Source organism: Leopardus geoffroyi, chromosome A1, assembly GCF_018350155.1.
Source record: "Leopardus geoffroyi isolate Oge1 chromosome A1, O.geoffroyi_Oge1_pat1.0, whole genome shotgun sequence".
In the NCBI taxonomy this organism is placed as follows: Eukaryota; Metazoa; Chordata; class Mammalia; order Carnivora; family Felidae; genus Leopardus; species Leopardus geoffroyi.
Window position 1 is genome coordinate 53,728,401 of NC_059326.1, and position 15,855 is coordinate 53,744,255.

Consider the following 15,855-nt stretch of genomic DNA (forward strand, 5'->3'; position numbering starts at 1 on the left):
TAATCTTTGGCAACCATCTAAAACAAATTTATATTATTTACTGCTATAAAATGTTTAGTGAATATGATTTTTATATTCTGGCATTATCTTATTTGTGTTTTATATACTTTCAGCTGAGTATTTTAGTTTTTTTTTTTTTTTATAATTTTTTTTTCAACGTTTATTTATTTTTGGGACAGAGAGAGACAGAGCATGAACGGGGGAGGGGCAGAGAGAGAGGGAGACACAGAATCGGAAACAGGCTCCAGGCTCTGAGCCATCAGCCCAGAGCCTGACGCGGGGCTCGAACTCACAGACCGCGAGATCGTGACCTGGCTGAAGTCGGACGCTTAACCGACTGCGCCACCCAGGCGCCCCAATTTTGTTTTTTTTTTTAATGTTGAGAGTGAGAGAGAGTGTGTGTGTGGAGAAGGGGCAGAGAGTGAGGGAGAGAGAGAATCCGAAGCAGGCTTTATAGCCAGCTCGGAGCCTGAGTCGGGGCTCAATTTCAGGACGCTGAGATTATGACTTGAACTGAAACCAAGAGCCAACACTTAACAGACTAAGCCACCCAGGTGCTCCTATTTTAGGTTTAATATCAATGTCATTTAGCAGATAAAAATGATGTATTTAAAAAAAATGATGTATTTATACTAATAATGAAGAGATTTTTCTGAAGCTGAAAAAACAAGCTTTCTCCCCATCTCTCTAGCATTGAGTGTATAAGATATTTCTTAAGAGATAGAAGACATTCTTCTTTTAGAAAATAATGATACAGTCTTGATGGAGTAAAGAGTTGATATTAGTGAAAATTAATTAGTACAGACTGTGTTTCCTGCACTGGCTTAAATTTATTTGGAAGAGCAAGTCTTCTGTCTCTATTTTTCTTTCTTGTTTTCTCTTACTCTTTCTGGCTATGCTTATGGGACGACAACACATCTAGTTGAAACGTGAAAATTTGGAATAGCCCATGTTTTTTTACATCTTTGTATCATCCATATTTGATTACTTCTCATATGGATCTTGCTTTATGTTTCATTTTTACAAAGAGTTTTAAGTTTAACTCTGGAGTAGGTATCATTTTCATATTATATAGGTAAGGAAACAATAGTTGTGTCTTTTACCCTTTTTAAATACTGGCTTGTCAATATTTTCTTCATGGCGGTGCTTTATGTATTTTATATAGGTACGTGCATACAAATTTAAAAATTAAGATATATATATCTTGATATTAAATAAAAAATAATTAAGATCTGTATACATATTTATATATATACATGCACAATAAAAAGAAGAAATTGTAAGCAACTTTATTATAAAAATTTAGCAACTTCTATGAAATGAGAAAATTCCTTAAAAATCAAATTACCAAGGGGTGCCTGTGTGGCTCAGTCAGTTAAGCATCTGACTTTGGCTCAGGTTATGATCTCTTGGTTTGTGAGTTTGAGTCCTACTTCGGGTGAGCACGAGCTCCACTTCAGGTGAGCCCTGCTTCTCTCACTCCCCCTCTCTCTCTGCCCCTCATGGGAATCTCTCTCTCTCTCTCACTTGCTCCTTCTCTCTCTCTCAAAAAAAAAAATTGACTTACCATCACTGACATAACAAGAAATAGACAAATCAGAACAGTCCTGTGTCTGTTAATGTAATCAAACCCATAATTTAAAACTTCTCCAAAAGAAAACTACAGGCCCAGAATGGCATCATCAGGGAAGACTGATAAATTGGACATCATTAAGATTAATAACTTGAATTAGTTAAAATATTTATATTATAAATAACTTGTATATGTACATAATATTATATATATGTAGAAAACTAATATCTAACTCTTATTGCCTCTTATCCCCTCTCCATCTTTCTTTCAGGCGTCTATGAACTAACATATTTTCATTGTTAAGATTTTTCAGGACACTGTAATCTGAACCTATATCCTCTATGCTTTATTTAAACATTGGTTCTAAAATTGAAAAGTAATAGAGTGTTCATAATGTAGTAGTATGTATGTATTTTTATCTGAAGAACGAAATAGTATGATTTGATGCACAGAGAAAGAAATAACTCTATGTCACTAAAAAATATCAAACTCAGATTCTTTTTCTTTTGTTTGTATTTCATATCATCAAGTGCTCAAAATCATTTCTCAATTTTGTTTCCTGTTTGAATTATAACTTTTTTACTAAGCTTTCCTTTCCCCTGAAGTTTTCAGTCATCTCTATTCTTACTGACATGAGAAACATGCTTACATCATGTCAGTAAGAAGTTTAAACTTCTTAATCATGCCATTTGTCTTGAAGTTCTTCCAAAAATTCTGCTATTTGGAGTTCTGACTTGCAGTTTTAATTTGGTCTAACTCATTTCTTGACTTGCTGTAGAAATCCTATAATTTGTTTTCACTGTACTCTATATCTTGAAATATATATATATATTTTAAGATAGATGTCATCTTGGGAACATTTTGTACTTTTCTGGAGAACATCTTCAGTAGATTTTTTTTTTCCTAGAAAGCTACATAAACAGGTTTCTCAGGCTTTTGTATATTAGGGAATATCTTTATTTAGTCTCTAGTTTATTGTTGCCTTGAAGTGAGTAGAATCAGTCTCCCACATGAAATTGGTTTAAATGTTGAGAGCGGTGATGTTCTACACTCACCAATATGGTGGGAAACATTTATTTCTCACATAATGAGGCTTTCTGAGGAAATAGCAGGACAGATACCCAAGCCAGTCGGAAGTGTCTTGAGTGAAAGTTACAGAGTAAGGCCATAGTGAAGGTGTGAACATCTTGCCAGTGCCAAGGGAGGTAGGGCTTAGTCCTGTTTATAGGTTTGCCTGGATATGGGGCCAGGAGGGGGTATGGGGGAGAAAGAAGGGTGAAGACTGAAAACTGTCAGGAGTAAAATGTCAAGAATGGAGTCAGATTCTTGTCGTATCCTCATACCAAAATAATAGTTTATCTGAATGTACAACTTTACATTGAAAATCATTTGCCTATTGAACCTTAAATATATTGCTACATTTTCTAAGCATCTGCTACTGATGAGTCTGATGATAATTTCTTTATTGATGAAATACTTATATTTTTCTCATAGAAACTTAGTAGATCCATTTGGGATTCTCAGAATTCTGAAACTTCACTATGAAGTGCTAAGGTATAGGTATTTTTTTCCATTCATTTTGTTTGACACTTGGTGTGATTCCTTTCAGTTTGGTACTTATGCTGTATTTCAGTTCAGAGGAAAAATTTCTGTCAATTTTTTTGGATTTTATTCTCCTGTTTGTTTTCTCTCTTCTCTCTGGAGATCTTCTAGGGCCAGATTTCATGCCCACTGGATATGTCTGTTATTTCTCTGAACTTTTATATTTATATCTCTGCTCTTTGTTGTGTAAGTTTACCTCCACTCTTTAGCCCTTCTAGTATGAAAACTTTGCCAGTCTTATGTTGAAATTGCAAGAATTCTTTCAAGTTATCTGGTTCTTCCCTTTTCACAGTAACCTGTTCTTGTTTTATGGATAAACTTCCTTATGAATCTTTGAGGATATTGCATCAGTTATAAGTGTGTTTGGCCATAAGCAGTAGAAAATCCAACTATAGTAGCTTAATAAACAAAGGGGTTTATTTGTCCCTTGAAGCAAGAATCGGGATAGGCAGACTGAAGTTGACCTAGTAAAGAGAATCTCTCCATTTTAGGGCTCTGCCATGTTTAACATGTGGACCTCTTTCCTCATGCTTATCTCTTCACGGTCATAAGGGAGGTACTACACTTTTAGACATCTTTTCACATTCCAAAGAGCAAGAAGTGATAAAGACAAATGACTGAACTGAATCTATAATTTTTCTTTATCTAAAAAATAACTATTTAAAAAAACTCCCCTTAAGGCTAAATGGGTGTGTGTGGTAGGGGGGACAAGCAAAAGACTCCCCAGAAAGTTCTACTCCATGACTTATATATCACTGTCCAGAACTGGGCCACATGGCTGCCACAGACCAATAATTGGAAGGTTTTTAAAAGAAGGAATGGCAGGGGTGCCTGGGTGGTTCAGTCAGTTAAGCATCTGACTCTTGATTTCGGCTCAGGTCATGATCTCACAGTTTATGAGATCAAGCCCCACATCAGGGCCTGCTTGGGATTCTCTCTCTCCCCTACCCCTCATACTGCCCCTCCTTGCTCATGCTCTCTTTCTCTCTCAAAATAAATAAATAAACTTAAAAAATATATAAAATAAAACATAAAAGAAGGAATTGCAAATGGGACTCTGTTAACTAACCAACAGTGTCCACCAATGATATTAATTGGAATTTTAATAAACGTTCTACTCTTTGAATTGTCTCTTTTACTCTATTGCTGTTTCTCAAGTAACTAGTCGTACTTGGTGCTACTTGTAGCTAAAGGATTAGCTTGAGAAAGTTTTGTCTCTTTTCAAATTATTTTTCTTATTTCATGTATTTATCATTTATGCTAAAGTTAAGATTTTTTCAAGTTTTCTCATGTTTATTCCAGCATTTGTCAGTTTGAAAACTTTATTACTTTATTACCTTAGATGGTGGGGCTATAACAGTCACAATTCTCCGAGTCCTGTATGAGGAAAACTTCTGACTTTACCTGATTACCATAGCAAGCTCTCTCTTTAATTAGATGGAAATTGGTCATCTTCACCATGTGCCCTCTCCACTCTTCACTGTGGATATGTGATCTTGGTTCCTATTTAACTCTGGATCTTTGCCAAAAAAATTTGAAATGAACCAGAACAGCTCATTTTCCAAAGTTTGCAAAAAGTTTAACTTACATTTGTTTTAATTATTTTCCTTTTTTCATGGGCTTCTGGGAAGAATCTGCTTTGGGTTTTGAGTTTTGAGGGGAAGGGAGGAAAAAGAAATAAAAAATATTATGGAATTGGGCCAAAAGAATAAAAAAAGGTAAGGGTATTCTTATTGAAAGTTTTGCCTCCTTGAATTAGTATTGTTTTACAAGTATGGGTATTAATTTTGTTTTTATTATCCTTAAGCTTTACTGGTTCATAAAATCTGAAGTAAATTTAGAATAGTAGGAAGAAATTGAATTAATCCTACACATAACAAGACAGGAACTGAGATATAATTGAAGGTGGAGCATGGGAGGAGAGATGATGGTTGTTAGAAGAGAAGCTCCCAACATTTTTGAGCCTGTGCTAGAAGGTGGGGGGGGGGGGGGCGGGGACCATATTAAGACAATCTTGATCATAGAAGCTCAGTAAACATGTATGCCTAAGGTAGATCTGAATGAACATTTAGACTTTGAAATGTTTATCTAAGTGGTGAAATCCATAAGCTTTGTGTAGGATAAGCCTTAGAATTCACCCAGATATGGTACCTATATAGTCTGGATTGATTGGGATAGTTTTGATTTCATATATATTATTTTCACCGAAATATTTTGTTAAATATAACTGATTACATTTAATGTGTATTCACAAAAGATGTTACATATCAACATTTATTTTAAAATATTTTGTCAAGTTATGTACACATAGACCAAGTGACTACTGGAAGAACAAAAAAATGTGAACTTGCATTCCAAAGATTATTCAAGTTCACTTGACAGCAGAGGCAGGGTTTAGGAAGGGAAAGAATTAATGTTTGAGCAACTACTTTGTGTTAGCAACATAGGAGGCCAATTATATACATCATCATTTTTAATCTTACAACTTTTGAAATATCTGTATTTTAAGTGTAAGAAATCTGAGAACATAAGTAAGTTGTTCAAAGTCAGAGTTAGGTCAAGAGGTATATTAATTTGCTAGGGCTATCATACAAAATACCACAGGCTGAGTGAGTGGCTTAAACAACAGATTCTGGAGGTTGGTGGTCCAAGATCAGGGTGTTGGCATTATTAGTTTTTTGTTTTTTGAGACTTCTCTTCTTGGTTTGCAAATGCTGCCTTTATCTGGTGCCTTCTCACCGTATTCTCTGTGGGTACATACCCCTTGTGTCTGTGTGTGTGTATAAATTTCCTCTTATATGAACACCAGATTGCATTAGGGCCCACCCTAATGGTTTCATTTTAACTTGATCAAGTCTTTAAAAGCCAAATACAGTTACATTTGAGATACTGGGGATGAGGACTTCAACATAAGACTTTTGGGGGGATGCAGTGTAGCTCATAACAAGGGGACAAATGTATTTAGGAATTGTGAAATGGTCATCAGTCGTGAAGGTTTTCTTTCTTTTCTGGTCTCCTCGTGTTGTGCAATATAGAAGGAACACACGGCTGGAGGGCACATGAATTCGCAACCATTTATCCAGCATACGTGTAGCCCAAATACAGAAATGGGTCCAGCTGGGGTGGGTAGAGAGGACTGCCATACTCAAAAGCCTTATGCTAGAATATTTAGCCCAGGGGGAATCTAGAAAATACTTAGTCTGAGCTCTTCCCTTTACAAATAACGAAACAGAAGTCCAATTATGAAATGACTTCCCGAATATCATAAAATTAGTGGTGTAACAGAGCTAACATTTTTATAAGCTATGGTGTGCTATTCACTGAGAATATATTCAGTGAATAAATACAAACATACTCATTTACGTGTACATATATGTAAATATATAGTATATAAAAATAAAATGTCTTCTAATCCCTAAAGTGATTTTTTTTTTTTTTTTTAAGAAAAACACAGGACTTTATTATTCCCATTACAGGGGGCAGGTCTTCGCAGGATGACAGCGGGGACGAGGCCCCTACTTGCCGGCGATGAGCGGGTTCCGCAGGATCAAGATGACAGACGGAGTCCCCGCGCAGGAACATCTTGGAGATGTGGCGGTCCTTGTTGACTGGCTCGGACTTCTTTTTGCCCTTGCCGCTCTTGGGGACCTCGGTCCCCATCTCCTTCACATTCTCCAGCACCATGTTGCAGTTCCTGTTGAAGGCCTTCGCACGGCCCAGGAGCTTCTTGTTGTTGCGGCAGTTGATGAGCACTTGGGTGTTGTTCGTGACCCACTGCATGAGCACGGAGAGTGGATCCGTGTTACACTCTTCTTCCTCCCGCTTCTGCAGCTCCTCGGGGGCTACGTCACCCTTGGGCTTGTTGAGGAGGCTCATGGTGGTAGTGGCTGTGCTCCCAGGTCAGTGCCGTCTCCTCTGCGTTGCTCCTGCCTCCCCTTAAAGTGATATTTGAAGGAAGACTTTACTCTCTGCGTTTTACTGATTACAAAAAAAAAAAAAAAAAAAAAAAAAAAAAAAAAAAATCCTGCAGCTGAGATTTAACTTTTTTTTAATGGATACACTTTTTTTCTTTCAGCCTTAGTTTTGTTTTTTAAGTGTTTATTTATTTTTAGAGAGAGAAAGCATGAGCAGGGGAAGAGGCAGAGAGAGAAAGGGAGAGAGACCCAAGCAGGCTCCATGCCCAGCAGAGTGTGATACTGGCTCGATCCCACTACTGTTAGATCATGACCTGAGCCAAAATCAAGAGTTGGACGGCCAGCCCACCAAGACACCCAGGCGCCCTTTAGCCTTAGGATTTTTTGAATCAGTAAAATGGAGGTAGTAAAGACTACTTTCACATGTCATTTTAAGTTAGAAGACAGTTTAAAAAAAAAATATATATATATAGTATCTATCTATCTATATAATATCTATATAGTTGTATAGACACACACATCTCTAGATACAGGTATAGATATATAGATGTTTAGTCTCAGAGCGAAGAGTTTACAAAATCTCCAGCAGAGAGAGAGTCTGTCCAAAAAATTCAGATTCTCACATGTGAGAACATGCTAATTGACACAAAAGAAAGTATCTCCTTGTCACTTTTTTTCACATGATTGTATAGCCGTGACAATTACAATGATATGTGACTGAAGACCTCGCTAACTTGACTGCTAACTTGATTTCGTTTTGTTTCATTTGTTTTGTGAGCAGAGAGGCTGATGGTTTAAAGTTCTGGCTGCTCCCTCCTCCACCCCTAACCCATGAGGTGGTTTAAAGAGATTGTGGCTGAAGGAGCCAGTAAAATTTGTCATGTCTGAATCTTCTTTTCTCAGGGAGCTGTATCAGCAGTCTGTGGGTACCAACTGTGACTTTCCCTGAGAAAGAAAAACAAACTTGCTCTGTTAAACTGTGCAAGGCCCTGTTCAAGTCCCAGCTTCTTCTCTTGAAATTGGGCCTATAGGTGGCAGCAACTGTTAGCTATTGAGTTTGGTGACAAGTGCCAAAAGTTCTCTTGAAATACTTCGAATAGTTTAAATATTCTTGGATACTTGAAAATGAAATTTTCTCTAGATAAGAAAGTGAAAGGTCAAACTTGAGTTGTAACTGTTGAATGATTCATACAATATAGCCAACATTAAATAGATTAAAAAGTTGTAGTGGCTTAAACATTCTACATTTTAGAAGTTTAAGACGTGATGATGGTTGGGTTCACTCTTTACGATCTGTGGCTGCTGTGGCCAGATTGCTTATCCTTTGCTCTCCATGGTTTTGTGTAAAGTGGATTTTTGAAACTTGATTATTCTCCAATCAGTTCCTCTGTGCTTACCATTCAGTAAGAGTTAAGATTTCAATTCATGTACTGTCTGTTTTACACAATGAATGTGCCATAGGAACATTGAATATAATTCAAGTTTCCACAAATCAAACAATGCTTACATGCATAAAGCAGTTTATACCTTAGGGGTAACTCGCAGGGAAAATCCTACTTCAGTTTGAATCATTTCATAATAACATAGTAACTTTTGTTGAGAGTTTGGAATTCTGTTAGTGTTCCTAGATGAGGGGCACCTGTATTCAGTAATGCCTCCCAAGACTCCATTAGGTTCTGGAAGAGTTGAGGCGATATGGACTTTAGCTGGGTGTCTTCAGGTGACTGCTAAACCATATCTTGGCATGACTAATCTGAACACATTAATCATCCTTATGGTTTATATAACTTGCGGCTCAGTCTGTTGGGGAGACAGTGGGTTGCATCAGCCACGTTTCAATCAGCTGGACCCAGCCTTTGTGTTAACTCATTCTCAAGAGAATTTAAAAAGTTGCTGCTCCTCTGACTAGACTTCTTAACCACCCCCCTCCAAGAGATGATACAGAGTACAAGACTAGCTGCTTCTAATGCAGACCTTTGACTACCCAGCAAAAACGAGTTTATTTGATTTAACGATTTCTAAAGGGAATTTTTTATGTGAATTATTTAGTTGGGCTATTTCTGTTGTGTAAAGAAAGTGTCCAGTTTTCCTTTACTCTCCTAATCAATTTGAAGAAAAAGTCTTGTCACTTTGGAAACATGAGTTTCAGTGCATGCCAACAGCGAGACTCACTGAATCCGAGTGGATGGTTAAAAATAGTTTGGAATAGATGCATCTATAGTATAGATGTCTGTTAAATTTAAGAAAAACGAGGCAAAGCCTGGTAAGTCATAAATTGTCATAATAATAATAATCATAAATAGTCATGATTTGATTTTGAAATAAGATGGTAGAAACTCAAATTGAGTGGGGACAACTAATGCCTTTTGTACTGGAGCTTGTGGGAGATAAAAATCAAAGGGTTAACTTCCTTCTTTGGGATTAGCCTGCAGTGCATCTCTTAGAGTTTTTTTGGTTTTATTTTTGTTTGTTTTTGCTTATTTTTTGTTTAGTGTGGGGAAGAGGATATAGAACAGATACATAGATACTGACCTACAAAAGCAGTGTTCTATATAATCAAATCAGCTATAATGTCTGGAATACTGAGCAGAAGTTACTAGGTGCCTCAAGAGAATGTGTTGGAAAACAAAAGTATCACGTGCCTTTTAGGGCACTGATGAGGGAAGAGTCCAATACAAGGCAAAGGTGGAGAAATGAAAGAAAGTGCTTCAAACAGATGGGCATTTTTTACAGAGAACTTCCTTGTTGTCTTTGCACTCAAAAATACAGTATACTGTGTTTAATCCTTTAATCCTTATCTTTAAAGATAAGGATTTGTCCCAATGATGATTTTATTATTGTTCCAAAGCTTATTTAAAATTTAACAAGGCATATATATATATATATATATATATATATATATATATGGATTTTTTTTAAAGATTTTTTTAAAGACTCCTGCCTTTCTATTTTTTGACTTCAAGTTTTATTATCACTAGGTAATACTTGGCCTGTTTCTATACAGGAAACAATATTTAGCAGAATTAGTACTTAATAAACCGTTAAGTTCCACGTCCATTCTCTCCTCTGTAACACATAGGCTTCTCTTGTATCCTTGGGTTCAGTCCTTATTACAAATTCCCTGTACATAGTGCATATTATTTTTTTAAATTAAAAAAAATTTTTTTAATGTTTACTTTTGAGAGAAGAGTGTGAATGGGGGAGGGGCAGAGAGAGGGAGCGGAGGATCTAAAGTGGTCTCTGCAGAGAGCCCAATGTGGGGCTGAAACTCACAAACTGAACCGTGAGGTCATGGCCCGAGTTGAAGTCGGATGCTCAACCGACTGAGCCACCCAGGTGGGTGCATATTCTCGATGCTATTCTCCTTTGCCTTGAGTTGGGTAAACTGCAACCACTTGGTCCTGAAGAAAGTATCTTAGGGGATTCTAGAAAATAATTTCCCTCAGGAACCTCTGATATTGAGGGGAAAAAATAGAATGCCTCCAGGAAGGCCCATTTCCTCTCCTCAAAATACCTGTCACTCTCTTCTCTGTAATATTCTCTGGATTTCACATTTTAAAATGTATTCTTCTCTCTCTCTCTCTCTCTCACACACACGCACACACACACACACACACACCATCAAATTAAGCTACGATTAATAGTATTATGTCACATAAAAGGTCTCTTTTGCCCATACTTTAGATTAATAATAAGGCTTCAGTATTATATATTAAATGTAAATTTTTAGAGAAAATGGTCAGAATGATTGACTAAGGCCCATCTTTGCAGGCTACATGGTTGTATTGACCGTATAGCAAAACGGTAATAGTTTCTAGGATATAAACCCTGTGATTCTCACAGAGAATCACCTATCTCACAGGCTTCTCACCTATTTTGTTCTTTGCAGTTTTGCCAATGCCTTAACAGAGCTTGGAAGCTTATAGTTGCTCAATAAATACTTGTTGAATGAGTGAATTGTTAAGAAAATTACTGGAATAAATTGAATGGTTTGTGGGATACAATGTCTAGCTTTTTTCCAGCTTAGAATTGAATTAAATTCAGTTTCATCCAAACACTCTGTTACTCTGACTTCTAATTACGTTCCTTATTTCCCAGGGACTTAGTCTGTGCCTATTCACTCATCAGTACTTTGGTGCTGTAACTAGACTAGCAGCCATTTTCTCTTCAACATGCAACAAACCTACCTCTAACCCAAGAAAGAATTCTTTCATAGTTTCCTCACTCTTGAGTGCTCTAAGGCATTGTGAGTTTTTGCTGTCTACTTGAACAATTGATAGTAGTCCTTTGAAGTAGAGCTTTGAACGAGAGATAAGAAATAGTAATCTAACCATAGCCTACGCTGATAGCCAACAGGACCATCTTGCTATTCAGGCCATTGGAGATTATCAGTCTCACTCAAAATTATGTTGAAGCCATAGAATATATTTCTAATTCTCAACTTCTCTCCCTCTCCTTCCTTGGGTGTTCTTTACTTTTGTTAAGTTGTGCCGGCAGGATAGAAATATAAATGAGAGTGGATATTCTGTATCAACCCTCCTTCTCATGGGCAGCATGGCCTGAAATGAATTAAGGCCAGAGTGTAAATGTATGTGCCTTTCTTTCTGATGAAACCACTTCAATCAAGAATCTCACAACAGATATGTTCTTTTTAAAAAGTGTCAATAGCAAATATTGGGAGTTTTGTTTTGTTTTGTTTCCCTTGAGTGGGAGGGACATTTGACAAAAGGCACTGTTGTCCATCCTAAGACAGATATTGTGCCACCTACCAACGCCAACCAGATCTGGGAGGGGACAGATCCAGTGACTCTGAGCATCTATTCTTGCATTCTTATGCTTTAAAGAGTCTTGGGGCATCTGGGTGGCTCAGTCGGTTAAGCGTCCGACTTCGGCTCAGGTCATGATCTTGCGGTTCGTGAGTTCAAGCCCCACGTCAGGCTCTGTGCTGACAGCTCAGAGCCTGGAGCCTGTTTCAGATTCTGTGTCTCCCTCTCTCTCTCTGACCCTACCCCGTTCATGCTCTGTCTCTCTCTGTCTCAAAATAAATAAACGTTAAAAAAAAAAAAAAAAAAGAGTCTTGAGACAAATTCTCAGAAATGGGCTAACCAGCCAGAGGAAAGTTTGTTACTCCTAAAAGATTTAACCACTCCTCTACTCTCCCCTCATTTGGTCTTTACATTGTCCAAGAGAAAACTAGTCAAAGGGCTCATTTAGAAACATTCTCATTCTGTCGAGACTGGTTCAAACATTTTCCCAAAACTTCTTTCTAGACCAATCTGGTTTTTCTGCCAAGAAACTTACTTTCACTGCTACTAGGTTTCCTGGGATTTGGACATGAGCTCTTGATGGCTTTCTGTGGTTTTCTCTGTCTTTTTGTCTCCATGTTGAGGTTACTCACCTTAATAAATCTAAGTTATCTCACTCTGTGAAACTTCTTGGTCCTCATTGTTGAAAAGCAGAGCCAGAGGGCAAGGCAGCTCCTGTCACATCACTGTGCCAGAGGTGTGGGGCACACCCAGTGGCTCCCTCCAGTTCCCCCTGTGCCCACAGGGTATTGCAGCAGGTTCCTGAAAGCCAGGCAAGGTATTGTCATGAGGATTACACTGATTAGCTCTAAGTCAGTTAGGTAACAGGAGCCCTTTCAATGGTGTCCTAGGATTCTGTCAGGTTGACTATTCAAGCTCTGGTTTTTGGGATCCCCTCCAGCATTCCTTAATGTAATCCAGGCACGTTATTGCAGGTTTTATTTGAGAAGGGGCTACTTACTTGTCACTTAGAATATTTTCAGTTTTAAGTCAAAACCTTCTTAACCAAGGGGGAAAAAAAAGAAGAAGAAAGCAAAAGAAATGAGAGAATATGGTACAAAGTGGAGGTGGTTTGGGGGGCAGGTAGAAAAGCACAGAACAAAATGCAGAGGTGTATCAGATGCCAAACCCGCATTAAGTGTACGTGTGCTCTGGGCAATGTGGTTTCTGTTTTGTTTTACATAGTAACTGTAATAATTTTGTGCTGTTTAGGGTTTTGCTTTTTCAAGGAACTACCGAGATTCATGAAGTCAAAAGCAAAGGGATAAAGGAAGAGTGCAAGTCTGAGCTGCTTATTACAGGGCTTGGGTATGTGCTTCTGTATTCCATCCCTCACCTGGAGGGAGCGCTGTAGGCTACTGGTGAATACGCAGTTCACACCTTATGTGTTTGGACTGGATGCTGTTAGGAAGAGAGACAAATTCCTGGGTGCCAGGGCAGAGGCAGTGGTTCTAAGTGAGTCAACTGTTATTGCTCCTGGAAGGACAAGATTCAGCAGCTTTTTGGAGGTGTTCAAAAAGGGATAAAGGCAGAAGGAGATGAGGTTTTAAAAACCAGCCATCGGACAGCGTCTTTTAAGGAAATATGAATTGTTGAGTTTCGGCAGAATTTTGGTGGGCTTCCCCTTTGTGTATACATTCTTCTATACATTTTTTAAAAGTGTCTACCTAGCCTGGTGCCTGACATATTATCATAATTATCTAATAAATGGGATTTTTATTTCTCTTTTCCTGTAGCTTAAAGGCCTTCTCATAAGAATTGAAGTCTAAAATAAATCAATTTGTGAATATTTAAAAAAACTGAAGCACTTTGAAGAATGCATCTCTCCCACTATATTTATTTTCTTGGATAGCTAATCTTTGCAGTTAAAAATGTCATTAGAATAAAACATAGATACTACCTTTGCTTTGTAGTGCCTAGTTAGCCCTGGTGAATTATTAGCTGAATAAGATTGTTGAAAACAATCTTGGAGATAGTGAGAGGCAAGAATATCTGTAAACCTCCATTGGTCCAAGTTACACATCCCTGCTCCTAAAATTATCATTCATTCTGAATTCTCTCAAATGACCCTAAAATAGATAATCTATCTCTGATGCTATTTATTGTGACTGTTTTCATTCTCTCTGAGTGTGACTTTCTAGCACTTAAAAATAAGAACCCTTTTCTGCACACTCTCTTCAGGACTTCCTGCCGGTTAGAGACTTTCGCTCTCCTCCCCCGCTCCTCCCTTCTGGCTTCTCCTAGCTGTCGGAGCTGTCTCATGACGCTGCCAGCTTCTACTTACTCCCTGGAGAAGTGGCTTCATCTCCAGGTTGGGATAGGGTAGGGGGTTGCAGGTGTGCAGCTATATTTCGTCTGAGACAGAGACAGTATGGCCCCACGTCCACATCTATGTAGTTTTCCTCACAAGCAGTTGTTAAATTGTTAATTCAGTTTTTGAAAGCCAGGTTTTGAAAGAAAAGGAGAAAAAGCAATGCTCTGGCTGAAAGACTCAAGAGTAGGGAGCATGAGTGGTTGCTATGAGCTTTGAAACACGCACGCACGCGTGCATGCACACACACACACACACACATACACACACACACAAATACATGGACAAAAGGATAAATTGAAAAAGAATGCATCAACCCCTGCTTGGTTTAACAGTACAGTCAGCCCCACAGATGAGGAAGTGTTGCTTTGTTCCAAGCTAAAGCCCTGTTTTCTTGTTCATTGTCTTTCAGGGTAAAACGGGAGGGGGGGAATTCACCTGTCTGATGCAAAGTTAAACTGCTGGCTTTAATGTGACTGCATGGGAACTTGGGTTTATTAATGAATACAACATACCCTCTTTGATTTGAAAGCTTTCACCCTGCTGAAAAGATTCAAAAGGCATCGCTTCCTGCACCAGCGGCATTCCTTTATCCGTCTCAGTGGTTCACCCCTACCCAGCTGCTATATCTCATTAACAAGCATTTGACCACTGCAGCCGGCCTGGGAGTGTTGACACTTGAAAGGCCCAGGCAGGCGTGGGCAGGCCATCAGCTATGGCAACAGGAAACTGCCCCGGAGACAACACTGAGAAAACAGCAGCTGCAAAAGCCAAAGTCAGAACAGACATAAAGGGTTGCCTATACCCACGTCAGTCTGGGGTATCGGTGCGTGCCTGTGGGTCTGAAGTCACACATCCATTTACTATATTTATGGGACGTATGGGTCGCTATCAACATGTATCAGAATCTGGACTTGTTGACAACCCAGAATAATGTTTTTGACTTACAGTGTTCTCAAATCCTTAGGTGTCAAAAATCTTAGTCTCCTTCTAATCTACGTCTTATGCACATAAGAACGTTCACTAGAGGCTTGGACTTGATATACACATGCACTCTGGTGGAAGTCATATGTACAATCAAAAGCATATATACCTGAATCCTGGTCCATTTTTCAGGCTACCGCATTATTTTTCAAAAACAACTCAACTTGTAAAACTGTCATATAAATATGTAAGATTTCTCTGAAAGTCTTTGGCTCAGGAATCAAACTGTGGTAATTTTGTGTAGAAGGATTAAACAGTCATTTCAGTGGTGTAAAGATAGCTCATAAAGTGAAGTGGGACAATCCATATATATTATTGATTATACTAACTTTAAATACCTATTCTAATAAAATTTATTTAGTATTCATTTAATTGTAGACAGTGCAGTTCCATATCTCTGAATCCGACTGTGAGTGTTGTTTCCATAGTCTTTAGGGGAGCTCAAAGTACCAATACCAATTAGACTATCTCATGCAATGTTTGGAGCAAATGTTTCTCCAAATCTTGTGTGTCCATGTTCAAGCCTATAAAAGCATTTTGAGAGGATAGGTAGGCAGTAGTTCAAAATCAAAGTTTTTCATCCATAAGGAAAATGACCCTTTCCAAAACAGGAAAAAGAGGTCACTCCGTATTGGGGGGGGTGGGGAAGAAAGCTAGATGAAAAAG

At 38.2% G+C, this 15,855-nt stretch overlaps 1 pseudogene; it reads right to left on the reverse strand.

Annotated features, from left to right (window-relative positions):
* Positions 1 to 6,599: 6,599 nt before the first annotated feature.
* Positions 6,600 to 7,106, reverse strand: LOC123590116 (annotated as a pseudogene).
* Between the last annotated feature and the right edge of the window lie 8,749 nt (positions 7,107 to 15,855).